This window comes from Engraulis encrasicolus, chromosome 9 (assembly GCF_034702125.1).
Source record: "Engraulis encrasicolus isolate BLACKSEA-1 chromosome 9, IST_EnEncr_1.0, whole genome shotgun sequence".
Lineage (NCBI taxonomy): Eukaryota > Metazoa > Chordata > Actinopteri > Clupeiformes > Engraulidae > Engraulis > Engraulis encrasicolus.
The window spans coordinates 49,067,495-49,072,494 of NC_085865.1; the positions used below are offsets into that span (position 1 = coordinate 49,067,495).

General features: G+C 50.3%; 1 protein-coding gene across 1 annotated transcript in view; it reads left to right on the top strand.

Moving 5' to 3' along the window:
- The window catches only part of igsf9ba (immunoglobulin superfamily, member 9Ba), a 149,645-nt gene that overhangs the window by 51,019 nt on the left and 93,626 nt on the right, over positions 1–5,000 (top strand). The gene's annotated exons all lie outside the window — the stretch shown is intronic.

The window sequence follows — 5,000 nt, forward strand, 5'->3', positions numbered from 1 at the left end:
TTCTATCGCATCTGGTTGTCAAGTCAAAAACCCATTCGTCAATTCTATCGCATTTGGTTGTCAAGTCACCCCAACGTTCTGTGCGCGTCCTTACATGCCTCGCTCCGATAGAGGCACGTCTCTCTAGATTACGAAGTGGTGCCCATAGCAATGTACCAAGCGCAGTGGTTAATCTACTTTCTCATGAAGCCTTAGATCAACATATTAATAAATGAATAGCCTACTTAAATGCTGGTAACCGGGTAATAAGCGGAATAGTGGCCTTCGAGGTGTCCCGATATCAAGGGAAAATGGACTTGGCGAAGCGACGGCTGCCCCGTCGGGCTGTTAGAACGCTCCGCCTCGTCCATTATTTCCCTTGATATCGGGACACCTCGTCAGCCGCTATTCCATACATATTTTCCCTCTCTACTTGCCATTCTACACTTTATCATGTATAAAACAACTGAGAGCAATGTTTCATTGCCAACATTATTTTTTATTAGAAAAAAACATGGCTAATATACAGCATCAACTTTAAAATGTCAACATTTTGAATGCATTTTTTAACCTTCTCACCAAATTTCCTGTTATTAAAAATTAAAAACTGTTTGCGATACGTGCACAACTTTTGCGATACGTGTATCGCAAACCGTGATAGCGCATTATCGATACATTTCGATATATCGTGCAGCCCTAGTGTGCGTGCGTGTGTGTCTGGTCTGTGTGCGTGCCTGCGTGCATGTGTGAGAGTATTGTCCGTGTCTATGTGTGTGTGTGTGTGTGTGTGTCTTTGTGCAAGCCTGTGTATGTTTCTCTGTGTGTGTGTGTGTGTGTATGTGTGCGCGACTCAGTGTGTGTGTGTGTGTGTGTGTGTGTGTGTTTGTTTGTGTGTGTATGTGTGTGTGTCTGTGTCTGTGCATGTGTGTGTTTGTGTGTGTGTGTGTGTGTGTGTGTGTGTGTGTGTGTGTGTGTGCGTGTGTGTGTGTATGTGTGTGTGCGTGTGCGTGTGCGTGTGTGTGTGTGTGTGTGTGTGTGTGTGTGTGTGTGTGTGTTACACTCTGAAGAGAGCAAATAACACAAAGGAGGCGCGCAAGTCAAGTTTGTTTTGCTTTTTACTATGATTTAAAGTAGGGCAGCAGAGCAATAACACAAAGCAACAGAAAAACAATGAAAATGACGAGGTTGTGAGAGCCGGCCCTCCAGCTTTGAAGTCCTCGTCTGAGGCATGCAGCTGAGAGGGGGAAAAGCGACCAGCAAAAGGATCCAAAGCCTCTGCGCTCGCGGCACCCCGCAAGTAGAGCAGCCCGATGGTTTTGTATGCTCAGGAGGGCCTCGCGTCCAATCAGCAGCCAGCAATCACGGGACCCGATGAGTGAACGCACCTGCACACAAACACTAGGCAGCAGTCATGCAGTGCAACTGATCAGGCAGTCACACGCCCATAGCTGGGCGTGACACCCTCCCCCTTAAAGACAGCAACTCCAGCCCCGTAAAACAAAAAAAAATGCATGCCAAGAAGAAAAAACACTCACACCACCCTACACCAAAACATACGTGAACTCACTCAGTCTCCACCCTCCGGGGCACGGGAAAGCGCATCCGCCACTACGTTCTCCGTGCCCCGGATGTGTCTGATATCTAGATGGTAGGGCTGGAGAAAGAGACACCACCTCATCAGTCTCTGATTTGGGTTCTGGAGGGAGTGCAAGAAGGTTAGTGGATTGTGATCGCTGAAAACCACTAGAGGTACCCCGCGACCCCCCACGTACACTTCAAAATGTTGAAGTGCCCAGATCAAAACCAGCGCTTCCTTCTCAATGACGGAGTAATTTAGCTGATAAGACAAAAATTTTCGCGAGAAGAAACACACAGGATGCTCCACTCCACTTTCATCCTCCTGGAGCAATACTGCCCCAGCGCCCACATTACTGGCATCCACGTGAATTTTGAATGGTTCATCTAGGCGTGGCGCCATCAACACGGGAGCGGAGGTCAAAAGACCCTTTACTCCGTCGAATGCTCTTTGGCAGTGGTCGGTCCAAATGAACGCAGCAGTGGACTTCAGTAAGTCCGTTAATGGAGAGACCACTGTCGAAAAGTTTCGGCAGAAGCAGCGGTAGAACCCCACCATTCCCAAAAAACGCATAAGCTCCCGTTTAGTGAGTGGTACGGGGAAACGGTCAATCGCAGCCACTTTAGCGCGTATGGGTCGTACCTGGCCCTGACCCACCACCCTGCCGAGGTAGGTCACGGTCGCCCCAGCAAACTCACACTTCGCCAGGTTGACCGTGAGCCGCGCCTCGGCAAGGCGGTGGAAGAGCGCGCGCAGCCTCTGCAAGTGAGCTGGCCAAGTGTCACTGACCAAAATTACGTCATCAAGGTACACCGTTACGCCTTCCAATCCTGCAACGACGATGTTCATCAATCTTTGGAAACAAGTAGGGGCGTTTCGTAGGCCAAAACTCATCACGCGGTAAGCGAATAGGCCATTGTGAGTAATGAAGGCTGAGACTTCCCGTGCCCTGTCCGTCAGCCGCACTTGCCAGTAGCCCTTCAGTACATCTAACTTGGACACGAATTTTGCAGCCCCTACCTGATCATCGCAATCCTCTATTCGGGGCAGAGGGAAAGAATCGGGTTTGGTCACTGCATTCAATTTTCTGTAATCAGTACAGAATCGAAAAGATCCGTCCGATTTTTTAACTAGCAAACAAGGAGATGACCAACCTGAAAAAGAAGGCTCAGCTAAACCATTCTCCAACAGATACTGAACCTCCTTTTCAAGCACTCCTCTTTTCTCCAACGGAACGCGATAAAATCGCTGGCGAATTGGTTCCGCTTCCCCCACATTAATGTCGTGCTGAAGCACATCGGTTTGGGTGGGCACATCTGAAAATAACACCGTAAACTCGTCAAACAATTCACGGAGTTCCTGCTGCTGACTCGTGTCTAAGTGATTGATCAGTGAGGACAAGTTTTGTAATGTTTCTGAATTTTTCAACCGCCCCTGTAAGACACAATCATCTACAGTCTTAACCTCCTCGTCCAGCGCTGCCACCGCTGGAGGAGGAGGGACCTCCCCAGGATTGCTGTCCATCAGCACCCCCTCAGTTCGCACCAAAGGAGGAGTGTCAATCACCCGGGAGCTGTCCACTAGCACCACAGGCGACGGACACTTCTCTTGATTACGGGCATGGTATGGCTTAAGGAGATTGACATGACACCGGTGTGTCTTCTTCCGCCTTTCTGGGGTTGAGAGCGTGTAGTTATCATTTTGCCCACAACGAATGATTTTATACGGTCCCGAAAATGTTGCCTGCAACGGAGACCCGACAACCGGAAGCAGTGCTAGGACCCGGTCCCCAACAGCAAACACACGATGCTCAGCACGACGGTCAAACAATTTTTTCATTCGTGTCTGGGATTCTCCCAGCCTGGAACTAGCCAGTTGCCACGCGGAGAAAAGACGTCGCCGGAACCCCGAGACATAATCTGCCAAATTACCCGGGGGATCCAAGTCAGTCCATTTGTCATGCAGGACCGACAACAGCCCACGCACCCGGTGGCCAAAGACGAGATCATTTGGGCTGAAGCCGGTACTTTCATGGGTCACTTCACGGGCAGCCAACATTAACCACGGCAGACCCTCCTCCCAGTCACCCCCCAATTCGACGCAGTAAGCTCGTAGCAGCGACTTTAAGGTGGAGTGAAAGCGCTCCAGGGCCCCCTGGCTTTGGGCGTGATATGCAGTGGACAGGTTTTGCTGAACACCCAACTGTCGGAGAACTTCGGCAAAAAACTTGGAAGTGAAATGACTACCTCTGTCCGACTGAATTACTCTTGGCAGACCGAAGACCGAAATGAACTGACTAAGAGCCTTGACCACAGCTCTAGAGGTAATTGAGCGCAGCGGATAAGCAGCCGGGTACCGTGTAGCTTGACACATTACGGTCAGGAGATATTCACTCCCACTCTTGGAGCGAGGCATCGGACCAACGCAGTCAATTATGAGATGTTCAAACGGAAAACATGTCGGTGCAATAGGGCGTAAAGGGGCTGGTTTTAGGACCACATTCGGTTTTCCCGTCAACTGACATGTATCGCACGTCCTGACATAGGCAGAGACATCACGCTTAACACCCGGCCAGAAAAAATATCTTAACACGCGATCATATGTTTTTCTGACCCCTGCGTGACCAGCCAAATTATCATGCGCGGTTTGGAGAACAGAGTTTCGAAGCTTGTCGGGAACAACAACTTGGATTATCGGGTCACCCACTAGATGACCGTTGTGAGGCGACCACTTACGTAGCAAAACATTATCCTTGATGAAGTATCCCCTAGCTTTACTACGTATGTCTTCATCACTGTCCACAAACGCGTACAATGTTTTGAGCGTCTCGTCATGGCGTTGTGCGCTAATCAAATCATCACGAGTAATCAGACAAGGGTAACCAGCCAGCGAAAAGGGTTTTTCCATCGCGGGAAGCTCAGCTCCACCAGCCTTCAGGCTGGCGGCGCGGGTCATCACACACGAAGGAAACACCTCAGGAAAACGCGCCCCACACTCGTCCCCAACAGAATGTGGGGTCTCCCCAACCACCAACGAAGGCACGGGCTCAGCGAAAATTTTGTCCCCTGCCAGATCATTCCCCAAAATCACAGAAACCATATCGACTGGAAGCTCAGGGCGAACAGCCAGTTCGACAGTACCCCGCACAAAGCTACAATCCAAATGAACCCTATGTAGTGGTGTAGACAAGGTGTTAAGGCCTATGCCACGAACCAAAAGGGACTTTCCGGTATAGCTAGCAGAAGAAAAGGGTAACGCTGACTGTAAAATGAACGAGCTGCTAGCGCCATCGCGACCACCGCTGGCAAGAAATAAACGGCCGGAAAGAACCAGCAGCACCGGCAGTGCACATGGAGACAGAGGACGGCGTAACCGGAGAAACCTCCGAGACCGGGGTCGATGGCATATCGATAGCCAACACTGTCGGCTTCGCAGGAACAACCTG